The 13,412-nt window shown below is 35.2% G+C and overlaps 1 pseudogene; it reads right to left on the reverse strand.

Annotated features, from left to right (window-relative positions):
- The window catches only part of LOC131254199 (cytokinin riboside 5'-monophosphate phosphoribohydrolase LOG1-like), a 47,013-nt pseudogene extending 42,552 nt beyond the window's left edge, over positions 1-4,461 (reverse strand).
- Between the last annotated feature and the right edge of the window lie 8,951 nt (positions 4,462-13,412).

Raw genomic sequence — 13,412 nt, forward strand, 5'->3', positions numbered from 1 at the left:
AAGTTACCCAATTTCTAGGGCAGTGGATGATCCTCAAGGGCAGTGGCCCTATCTTGAAGAGGAGGAATTGAATGTATTAAACTAGTAGATTGTGGAATGGAACTAACATTATTTCTTCTAGTCATGCTTTAGAATTCAAAACTTATTCAATTGTAAATGTCTTATTTTATTTTGAGTTGATTACAATTTAATAAAGCCCCAAATGGGTGGGCTGTAATATGATGATTCGAACTTTGTGAAGATACACTACATATGGGATGGATTATTATGAATTCTTTAATTGGTTGATGTGTGTGAATGCATAGTATATGGTGAATGATTGGAATAATTAAATGTAAAATGTCTTAAAGAGTGTTTGAGTTTGTGAACTTAGAGTACATTTAAATTATGCATTTGAGAAAATAGTTTGAATAATTGGTTTAAGTACACATTGTGTATGAGTCATATTCCATAACTCGAGTCTGAGGGTGCACACTCTGCATTCCGAATTACGGGGCATGACACCTATGCTCCTAGTGGCACCTTTTTTTCCTAGTTCTAGTCTATTTAACTTTAATGCAATATATACATACTCGAAAGTCTAAGAAGTCTAAGGCCTAAGCAAAAAAATGAGTCAAATCCAAAGCTTAAGCAGACCACACCATATGAAAATAATGATTAAAGGCTTATCATTGAAAACTTCTTGAGAGCCCACCGCAATGTTTATTTTCCATCCAATCGGTTCATAAAGTCATGTGACCCACATGAAGGGAAATCATAAATATAAGCTTGATCATAAAAAGTTTCCAATGATAAGCATTCAATCCCCATTATTTCCTACAATGTGGTCCACTTGAGCTTGGATCTACCTCATTTTGGCTTAAGTGCTAAAAGATATGGCAAAATGGAGGGATGGCATCAATAAAACACATACATCATGGTGGGGCCGTAGATCTCTTCCATAGGCCAGCTTGCTGGTACTTGTCCCGATTTGACAGGATGTTAATTGCTCGTGTCATATCCCCTTCATCTATCCATTAATTTCTTGGGCTCAGTTTAGAACATGAGACCAAACACAAATTGAGATTTGATACTCAAGTGGATCACACGATAGGAAATAAGGGGACAAGGAAACTCTCCTTTTAAACTGTCCTTGAGTGATGTAGATGAGGATTAAGCACGTTCCTAATCCACATGGACCAAAAGAAGCCTAAGGAGAAATTGATAAAAATAAAAAATAAAAAATTAGCATAGTTCGATCAGTCGACCTTTGTGGTCGACATGTCAAAATTCCAGCAGAAATTCCAAATTGTTTGCCGATTGTTTTCTGCCAGTTTAGACAGGTCGAAATACTGTTCATAGGTCTGTTCGACAGGTTGAAATACTATTCGATAGGTCAAAATATTGTTTAACAGGTCGACAGGTCGAAAATCATAAAATTTTTGGTTTAAATCTCGGAACACTTTTTGGTTGTTTCAACCTGTTGACTTGAAAGGTTGATAACAAGTCGATAGAAAGTGAGAATTTACACATTTTTCAAAATTTGTTTCCTTGTTCGGCTAGAACTCTTTGATTGCATTTTAAGGGTTTGTTTAGGGTTATTTAAAGGGTGTTAAACTTATTTTTTATGATTCAATTATCACTCAATCAATAAAAATTCTTGGAAGTTATTCTATTTTCTCTCATGGATTTGAGAAATTTCTTGTGAATTCAAGAGGGTCTTGTGGATTCAAGACATTTATCGATCGAGGAAGATCGTGCTCAACCTCATCACATCCTCCCCTACGTTAGTATGGTATCAGAGCGAGGCTTTTCCTCGGATCAGTGGCTTCTAACGATGGGTTGGGCAACATTCACATAGATGGTGCTCCAAGGAATTGTCCTTTAATAGAAGCAGCCTTTGAAGCATTGCAGTAAGAGTATCGGCAAGTCATGCAAGGGTTGTAGGCTACCATCGATTGCATAACTAAAGCTCTAGAGAAGCTCCATCTTTGTGGCGGTGATCTTCGCTCGGTAGGCGTTAAAATTCGTAATCATGCTTATCTTAGGCAATACAAACAGTGAATTGCAAAATCACACCTAAGAAGGTGGGATCTAACGACATGATTCCCCAACATCCCGGATGAGGCATTAATTGGATGGATTAGACATATCAAAACTTCAAGATGAATGTAGATCTCCCTAACTTTAACGACCAACTTCACATCGAGGACTTCCTCAATTAGGTGCTTGAAGTTGGACACTTCTTCGACTACATAGATGTCAGTAAAGAGAAGAATGTTAAGCTTGTGTCTTACATGCTAAAGGGCGAAGCTTCAACTTAGTGAGATCAACTTCAACTTGAGTGGAAGAGATAGATGAAATCACCAATCTGTATGTGGCCGTGAATGAAGCAATTATTGTGCCCACAGTTTCTCCCTCGTGATTACGATCAAGTATTGCTCCCACAATTTTAAAATTTTAGGCAGGATAGCTAATCGGTGAGAGATTATTCAGAGGAGTCCTATTGTTTGTTGGCAAGCGGCAACTTGGTCAAGAAGGAATCACGACAGACCACTTGATTTATCAATGGCGTACATGTGGTCCCTGTGGAAGCAAAAATCTAACCCAATACTTCTAAAGTAAATGAACGGGATCTCGTAAAACACTCTTCGGAGATGGGAGTGGTAATGGCATTGGTAGAGAAAGAAGCGGAAGTGGAATCCGTGAGCATTCTAGAAGACGTAAAGCTAGTGTCGCAGGAATCAAAGGTGATTATGCTCGTCGAACTTCCAGATGAATTGTCCCCTATGTAGGAGATTGGCTTTAATCAGGTTGAGTTTATCTTCAACACCATGAAGAATCAATCTACTAATTATACCCAATTTGATGTTATGTATGCCTGACTTCTTAAACCTGCACTTGACTTGTTTATATTGCCTAAACTACTTGGAATGAGTGTTGCAGCAAAGTACATGCCAGTTCAGGTAACAACTATTCATGCAATATCCATGAGAAATCAGACAAGCCTACTACAGGGTACAAGGTATTTTGTATCGGTATCGCTAGGCGTAATGGTGCCCACCATTACCTATACGGATACGGGGCCGTAACGGCCTATAATAGTGCAATTATTATTTTTTTGCCAAAAAAATATGAAAAAATATGGATTAAATCTAAAATATTTTAAGCATTTCAAATATGCACTCATTTATAAATTGGAACATGTTTATGGTGGTGTAACGGTCCACTCTTTAGTGAGAAGATGTATTGGACTGTCTAATGAATTTATGAACAAGAAAGCCTGGATCTGATTGCAAAACTCATATATTTAATTTTCTAACTATCTACTATATATCAATAATAGATATATTAGAATGAATGTAATATCAAAATAGCTTATATGTGTAGGTGTTTGCAATTATTTTTCATAATTTATTCTATATTAAGTTATTAACAATTTAACATACCTGAGGAGTGAGGTCTCTACTCTAGAGTCTACGACTTTATACTAGAGTGAGTCTCCAGACTTGCATAAATTACAATGTTTATTATATTTTAAAGTCTTCATTCTTTGACATGTCAGAGACTTCTCCTCCTATCCTGTTCTTATATTTGTGACAGTGATTCCTGTCCTGTGACCTGTCATCCTCAAGTCAAGAATATTTTTTTAAAAATAAAATTAGTAGTGTTTGATATACTCCCCTGTAACTTGATTGGTTGTTAGGGAAGCTATTTTAAATACAAGTTCGGTAGTGTCAACTGTCAAGTGTGTGCTTGCAATAATACTACTGCAAATACTTATCATAATACAAATATATACTTACAATTACCGTAAAGTCAGCACTCACCTCCAAAATGAAAATATACTTTTTTGTGGTTGCTCGACCTCCACATCATCGTCATCATCAGGTTGAGGTTATCTAATAGGTTCAGGTGTTGCACCTGCATATCCATAATATCCAGTGCCAGAAGAAAATACTAGATCAATGAAACTAGAGGATGACTGATCTTGACTAGGCAACAACTCTGACCCCGAGTAAGGATATCCACCAGTGCCCGTCGAATAGCCATACTGGTGTCCGTACTCAGCCTATTGAGAATCTTGAGATTGAGAGTGTGTCTGTGATGAGTAACTTGGATTTATATCGAATATCTATAATCATATGGATATGGATCAGGAGGACTACTCTAACATGAATATGATGGAACAGGCTTAGTATAACTATAGTCATAATCCAATTGGCCATAAGAATATCCATCATAATAACCATGACCATGAGCCTGCTGATGTTCCGGACCTCCTAGACCCGGTGCACCACTAGACCTACCCTCCTCTTGCTGGTTGTATCGTGACTCAGTATACTCATAAGTCCAACATCATATACTACCTTGCCAATTTTCATCGGCATCGCGATCTGTAGACGGCTGTATAGTGTGCTGAGCAACACCAGAATCATCAGCACTAGAGGCAGGGGCATCATCATCACCATCATCCGACATGGTCACACTACCACTGCTTGTATTCTTATGTTGATCTTGAGCTGTACTTGGCATAAAAGCTGCCCCACTTTTTTAGTCCAATACAACTGCACGACTCTCTTGTTGCACTGTGCATATTAGTGGGTCATCAATTTTTAATTCTTCATTATCCTCTTCAATTTACTTTTTTCTTGTTTTCAGCCAAGGTAGAAGCGGGTCATCCTCGTCATAAATATTGTCAAAGTTTATTAGACAGTAGTCTATGTCATCGGTGGCTGTAATGCTCCTATGATGTCATCGCATTCATAGCTTCATATTGTAGTGTGCGAAGACAAGTCTGTCTAACGTCCTAGTTTGCAATCTATTCTTATTCTTTGAATGAATAAGTGTAAAACAACTTCAATTCCTTTTGTAGCTAGAAAAAAGATGTTGTCTGGCTCAAAAATTTTACTATAATTTTTTCGAGAGCTTTCGTACTCTCTCCAAAATTCATCCACCATTTGGTCAGTTACAACCTAGATACTGCGTGTTGTGCAAGAGCATCTCCAAAGCTACCCAAGCGATTTTCAAAAGTATCTAATTCATTCAACGCCTTTATTTGTGTATTTAATTCAGGTTCTAATTTCTTTATCACATTATTTAGTCCAACATGAACTACATTATCCGCAACAAATGATTGAGCATATCTGTACATATTATTTAGGTAGTAACTTACCGCACGAAGATCGTGATGGATTTGTCTTGTCCATCTCTTATTAATCATCCTCCAATAAGACTCCCACCTTCTACAATCACATCAAATTGCCAACTTTACCTTATTCAAGGTATCGTATAGGAAGCCCATGGTAGGTGTTTTATTGGTTTCAATAAGACGGAGTACTCTCATTAGTGGCTCCATCACTTTTACGATTGACTTGACCCTCTTCCAATATTTATTGTCCCGTATGGTATTCACAACTTCAACCGGTGTCCCGATGTCTTCTGCCCATGTTTTGTGTTGAGCCAATCTAGGAAAGCGAACATCTCACTCAACTCTTCCCTATGATGGTATAAACTCTTTAATGCTATAAAGTTTATTACGAATCTATTCGCCGCAGGCCTCAACAACTCTTGTCTTTTCATGAACTTCCTCATTATTATGACTACTTGATTACGGTTGTAAATAAACGTCGTTACTTCTCTTGTCCTTTTGACCATTTCCTTAATATTCTTCTTCCTAATATCTTCCAATATGAGATCAATACAATGGGCAGCACATGGTGACCAAAAAATATGTGGCCTCTTTTTCATCAACTTACGTCCTGCAAGCTTATATAATGCTTCATTATCTATCACAATTTGCACTACATTCTCCTCTCCAATCTCATACACAACTTTATTCATTAGTCCAATAATATAATTAGAATATTTGTTACGGCTGAGGCATCAGTTTACTTGTGGTATATAGTTCCTAAGTGGTAGTACACTATGAAGTTTATCATGCTGCATCTGGTTGGGCCAGTTTAACCATCACACATGATCGTGCATCCTCTAGCCTGCCATACAGGTTTAAAGGTAAACTACGGATGCTTTCACATCCGCATACTCTATATTTGTCTATTTTCCTAGCCGTAGGAGCTTTAATTCCTTCATCTGCTTCTGCTGCTGCATCAATTACCATTACCCAATATGGAAATTGGCCGTGTTAGGAGGTATGTTGGCATGTATAAATAACTTTGTTGCTACCCTACCTAGCTTCTCATTGTTTGATCTTCTTTTATTTAGTTGATTCTTTCCTTAACAGGATTGGATGAATAGAGAGTCTCCTAGGCTCATTTACTTCTTCATCCAAATGTATAGGGGCATACGTGAAGATGTCTTTCGTCGGCTCCCAAACATACGTCGTAACCCATCAAACCTATCCCCCACCTATAGAAGCAGTCGCACTCCCAGCTATACTCCTACTCCCACTCCCACTGGCCCCCTGTATCAAGTATTGACCCACTCGTGCTAAACATGGGGCGATGTTCTTCCTCTTCACGAGCTAGACGCAAGCTCTCTCTCCTATAGTAAATTCCCGATCTGAATCTTCGTCAGAATTAATATTATCTTCATCACGAACGCCCATATATTCAGAACCAAACACCTCATGTTGAGCCGCATCTAAAATCTCATATTTCTTATTTTGTCCAGCAGCATGTTTACCCTTCGACTCATCTTGATTGGCTTGCATTAAAATCATTATCTCTTTCGGTACTCTAGTACATCTCGCAACTTGACCCTTTCGATGTGCCAAATGTTGTTTGAGACGCATAATTTCACCAGCTATTAGTCTATCACAATAGTTATACTTCATTTAGTGCCTAGTACCACCAGCCCTCTCACAATGTTGCCATCAAATATCCTCATTTGTTGGCCAGACCCAGACATTTTCTTAGGTAGATACTAGATATAAATTAGATATGACCTATATTTATGTGAGATTGTGAGTCTACTCGCTATTCTAAATTTATATACAGTTTTCAGAATCTAATCAATAAAGATGATTTTATGTTCTAAACCTTAAGAAGCTCCAAAACCTATCCAATATAATATATATATATATATATATATATATAAACATAAAGTCACTAATTCGAAAATCGAAAAAAATATAAAATCACAACAATAATTTGTAAAATAAACATTAATATGTTCTACTATGATTAATATATCATATTCTATCATCAAAACCACAACACATTAGATAAAAATTGATTTTTCTAATTTTTTTAAAAAAAGGCCGAAAATAGTGCGTAAATAGGAAAAAATTATTAAAAAAATATAAAATCACAGCAATAATCTGTAAAATGGACATTAATATATTCTACTATGATTAACACATCATATTTTACCATTAAAATAACAACACAATAAATAAAAAAATAAATTTTTATTTTTTTTTAAAAGGTCAAAAATAGTGTGTAGATAGAAAAAATATTAAAAAAAATATATAAAATCACAACAATAATCTATAAAATAGACATTAATATGTTCTACTATGATTAACACATCATATTCTATCATTAAAACAACAACATATTAAATAATAATAAAAATTTGAATTTAAAAAAAAGGGTCAAAAATAGTGTGTAAATAGAAAAAAATATATAAAAAAAATATAAAATCACAACAATAATCTATAAAATAGACATTAATATGTTTTAATATGATTAACACATCATATTCTACCATTAAAATAGCAACACATTAAATAAAAAATGATTTTTCAAAAATTTTAAAAAAGGGCCGAAAATAGTGCGTAAATAGAAAAAAATATATAAAAAAAATATAAAATCACAACAATAATCTATAAAATAGACATTAATATGTTTTAATATGATTAACACATCATATTCTACCATTAAAATAGCAACACATTAAATAAAAAATGATTTTTTGATTTTTTTTAAAAGAGTTGAAAATAGTGTGTAAATAGAAAAAAATATAAAAATATATAAAATTACAACAATAATCTATAAAATGGACATTAATATGTTCTACTATGATTAACACATCATATTCTACCATTAAAATAGCAGCACATTAAATAAAAAAATAATTTTTTGAATTTTAAAAAAAAAGAGCCGAAAATAGTGCGTAAAAAGAAAAAAATTTAAAAAATATATAAAATCACAAAAATAATTTGTAAAATAGACATTAATACACTAACTCAATGAGGTTTGGGTGAATGGTCTTCACCATAGGTTTGCTCCCTGTGGGTGAAGGTTCAATTCCCCTCATTGGCTTTACCTGATACACGTGGTTGTGGGTAATTGCATGTTTCCGCAGAGATTAGTCTCACTTCAAAAAAGAGGTGGGGACACCCTGTGTCTTCAAAAAAAAAAAAAACAACACATTGAATAAAAATCGATTTTTTGAATTTTTTTAAAAAAGACCGAAAATAGTGTGTAAATAGAAAAAAATATAAAATCATAACAATAATCTGTAAAATGGATATTAATATATTATATTATGATTAACACATCATATTCTACCATTAAAACAATAACACATTAAATAAAAATTAATTTTTTGAATTTTAAAAAAAATGGCCGAAAATAGTATGTAAATAGAAAAAATCATAACAATAATTTGTAAAATAGACATTAATATGTTCTATTATGATTAACACATCATATTTTACCATTAAAACAACAACATATTGAATAAAAAATATAAATACCTATTTTTGAGGAATTTCTGAAAAATGACCCACGGAGCTTCGAATCAAGAAAATCCTTAATATAAGTTATTCTTATCCTTAATTTTGAAGCCAATGGTATTCAAAAATTGCAATAGAATAATTTAGGAAGAGTTTGGAAGAAAGAAGTATAAAAAAAGTGAAAAATCAGAGCTTAAAAAGAAAAGAAAACTAGCTGTTTTATGACCGTTACTAGGCAGTAACGACCGTTATGGCTACAGAATCGGGAGGGGAGGTACTTGTATCGCATAACAGGGTCGGCCGTTACGATTATGTATCAGCCGATACGGCTGATATGTAACCGATACCAGATTCCTTGACAGGGTATAAGGTAGGCACTAATAATTGTCAGAACCCGAAATTGAATACGTATTATGAACAAAGTCCATTGACGAACTCAAGGAAATTGAACACGTATCATGAACCAAACTTGAGGACGGGTTTTGTTCAAGTGAAGGGGTTTGATGTAGGATGAGGATTAAGCACATTCCTAACACACATGGACCAAAAGAAATCCAATGAGAAATCGATAAAATTTTAGCATAGTTCTAACGGTCGACAGGTCAAAATTCTGTCAGAAATTCCAAATTGTTTGTCGACTGATTCGTGCCAGTTTAGACAGGTTGAAATACTGTTCATTGGTCTATTTAACAGGTCAAAAATAACAAAGTTTTCGGTTTAAATCTCTAGACATTTTTTTGCCGTTTCGACCTGTCGACTTGACATATCAACGACAAGTCAACATACAACAAAAATTTACATGTTTTTCAGAATTCATTTCCTTATTTGATTAAAACTCTTTCATTGCATTTTTCGAGTTTGTTTAGGGTTATTTAAAGGGTGTTAAACTCATTTTTTATAACTCAGTTATTACTCAATCAAAAAAATTCTTAGAAGTTATTCTATTTTCTCTTATGGATTCAAGAATTCTCTTGTGGATTCAAGAGGGTCTTGTAGATTTAAGACTTTTATCGATCGAGGAAGATGGTGCTTGACCTCATCACGTCCTCCCCTGCGTCATTGAGGCTATTGAATCATTTAGATTGGGCTTTCTTATCTGTTTTTCTCTTCATCCATGTGGGAGTCACCTTATAAACCCCATGCGGCAAGCCCTAAAAGGGTTTCAATGGTAGGTATTTCTATCCCCACCAATGAGCCCCGCAATGTTTGTGTTGGGAGACAGCAAGCCATTGGAGACTAAAACATTTTGGTACTAGAAAAACTTTAGATGTCTTTGTGCGTTGTGGTGGATAATATATAATGACTTAGAAATTAATCTTATAAGGTGATGTTTAAATACCATCCAACTTGCTCATAAGGTCACGCAAACCTGAATGAAAGGAAAACAAAAATATCACCTTGGTATAAAACTTTTGTCCCCTTAACATGTTTTTAATAATGCATACATAACATTGACAATTTTCTATGGTGTGGTCCACTTATGCTTAGGACCTGCTTTATTTTTGGGTTCATGTTTCAAAAAAGCTACCAAAACAGATGGACTACATGGATAAAATATATACATCAAGGTGGGCCTATAGAGCTTGGCCCACATCATGCTACAAGGTTATTCCTAGAGACAAGTGATGCGCGCAATCTACATCCCCTTCACATGCAATATTGAGATACAAGATACACTTTCTATACTGGCATGCGTGATGTGAGTAAACATGCCTACGGTGAGTGGGTTGCACGTGTGCTATGTGTAAAAGTGGAGAGGGAGTTGTGTGTGGGGTTAATAAACCTCTCTAATCGAACAATTAGTAGTTTATGCATGGCCTCTAATTTTTTTAAAGTTTAGCACCCTCACGCAGTGGAAAGGACAATAGTCCTATGGACAACCAATTCATCCCACCCCTCTTCACTCAATTGTTGATGTAAAGTTTGAGAGGCTCACAAAGTAAGTCATGTGATTTACACTAAATATATGCAACTCCACTGGACTGCACAAAAATAACATGGTTCTTCCATCTGCTTGGCTTGCATAGATTTCCGATGTTAGCTCATGAAATAGAAGGAATTGTCTATAAAATTATTTTATGTCCACTGAGTAAATGATACATAGGGAAAGAGAGGATTGGAAAATTACAAATAGTCAACAACTATTAGCTTGTGATTGAATTTTTAAATTTTCTAAAATACAAAGAAATTATTCAAAATCAAATGTTCTTTTCATCTTCTTCTTCCTCTTCTTCTCTCTTACTATTAATTGTTCGCAAATACCAAACATGCAATTTTCTCATGTTACATCTCTTATCTCTTATATTAGCTAATCTCCCTCTTTCTCTATTTTCCCCTCTCGCATTCTTCTCCTGTAGTGAATAGTTTGTGTGAAAAACTCTCCATACTTATTATACCTAACTTAGACTGCAACACATGAGATGCATAAGTTGGGTCCGGATCCAACTCATTAAATAAAAGGATCAAATTATTTTGCCTTAAACCCAAGATAGATTAGTGTAGCAAAGTATCCTGCAACTATGAGCAATGAAGAGTAGGAGAACATGATGAAATAGCGAAAACCTCGATTAAATTGTGTCTATTTGATGACGTCATTTATAATGTTATTGATCAAAAGACTACTATAGGGCTTTAGACGAAGTTAGAAAGCTTGTACATGATGAAATCTTTAGCCAATATTCTGTATTCGAAGAAGCAACTCTATAACTTAAATATGGTGGAAAGGTTTTATATTAATGAACACATTGGTGTGTTCAATCAATTACTTTGCAAGTTAATGAGTGTGAAAGTGAAGATTGGCGAGGAAGATTAAGCCTTAATTCTATTGAAGCCTCTTCTAGGGTCTTACGAGAGTCTTATATATACTATGTTCCATAGTAGGGAGACCATAGACGTTGAAACTACCATCTCAACCCTTCTTTCGAAGCAGTTGAGAAAGAAGGATGATGGTGATGGTTCTTCTAGGATGCATTGGTTGCTAGGAGAAGAAATTCTAAGCAGGATAAGGAAAACTCGTAATCTCGGTCAGAATCTAAGGGCAAGGGGAAGATAAGTGTTAGCATTATGGGAAACATGGGCATATGAAGAAGGATTGTCAGAATCTTAAAGCTCAAATAGGGGAAAAATCAAATGAAATGCCGAAAGAAGCCAACGCAGCAAAATCCAACGAGGAGGTAGGTAGTTGTGACGTTCTGAATGCATCCAAATACGTGTCTCACAGCAATAAGTGGATTTCGGATTCTGGGGCTTCATACCACATGAATTTTCTTCGAAATTGATTCACCAGTTACAATGAGTGTGGTAGTGTCTGGGTGTTTATAAGCAATGACTTTTCCTATAAGGTTGTCGATGTCGGAATGGTGCACATCAAGATGTTTGATGGAATGGAGCGTATTATAATGGATATGAGAAACTTTCCTAAACTGAGGAAGAATCTGATATCTCTAGGGGCTCTTGATGCACTTGGATGCAAGTTCACCGGTTATGATTGTGTCCTAAAGGTTTCAAAGGGGGTACTCATTATGATGAAGGCACAGTGGAGCGGTAACCTTTACAAGTTGATTGGAAATACCGTAATGGGTGGAGCTGCAACATCTGTAGAAGAGTCCACATCGGTACGTTTTTGACATGCATGTCTAGGCCATGTGAGCGAGTACAATATGAAGGTATTTTTTTAATTGTTGCTTGATTCCTAGATTTAAAAGTATTAATTTTAATATATGCGAGCATTGTATATATGGTAAACAATCATGGTTGTCTTTTAAATATGGAAAACATGTATGGAAGGATGTTCTAGATTGTGTGCATTCTAATGTATGAGTGTTGTCACCCATCATGTATGGGGGAGGATCATCATTCTTTATGACATTCATAGATGATTTTTTCAGAAAGGTGTGGGTTTATTTTTTTAATAAATAATCTAATGTTTTCGTCACCTTCAAGAAGTGGAAGGCGATGGTGGAAAAGTAGACAGTATGGAAGTTGAAAGTGTTGATGACAGATAATGTTGGATAATTCACTTCGAATTAATTTAATTAGTTTTGTAAAGATGAAGGGATCATTCGGCATAACACAATTAGGCACACACTAGAGAATGGTGTAGTGGAATGAATGAATCTGACTCTCTTGAGAAATTATAAGTATTTTAAGCAATGTTACGTTAGGCAAGGAGCTATGGACTGAGGTCGTTAACACGGCTTGCTACTTAGTGAATTGGTCCCCATCTACATCGATTAACTGTAAATTTTCAAAAGAAGTGTGGAGTGGTCATGATGTAAATTACTCATGGCTGGGAGTATTTGGTTGTGACACTTACTCTCATGACTATCAGTTGAGAGAGATAATCTAGACCAAATGGTGAAGAAGTATATTTTTATGAACAATAATGATGCTGTGAAGGGATATAGGTTGTATGACCGATCACACAAAAGATCACGATTAGCTATGATGTCAAGTTTGATAAGGATTTCTTGTTCAGCAAGGGAGAACGCAAGAAAATAGGAAAGTTAATGGAAATTGAAGTTGAAATAGAAAAGGGTGACACAACAATAAGTCTAGCCTCAGGAAGAGGTACAGCAGGTGGAGTAGCTACCTATGAGGAGAAATCCACCAAGAGATCGCAGATTACCAGCAAAATATAGAGATGACTCGAATATTGCATTCATCCTCATTACGAATAAGGGAAATCCATCTACCTTTTAAGAAGTACTGGATGACATAGATGCTAAGAAGTGGATGACAGTGATATAAGACAACATGGACTCTTTGTATAAGAATGAGATGTGAGAGC

The sequence above is a fragment of the Magnolia sinica genome, chromosome 8 (assembly GCF_029962835.1).
Source record: "Magnolia sinica isolate HGM2019 chromosome 8, MsV1, whole genome shotgun sequence".
Classification (NCBI taxonomy): domain Eukaryota; kingdom Viridiplantae; phylum Streptophyta; class Magnoliopsida; order Magnoliales; family Magnoliaceae; genus Magnolia; species Magnolia sinica.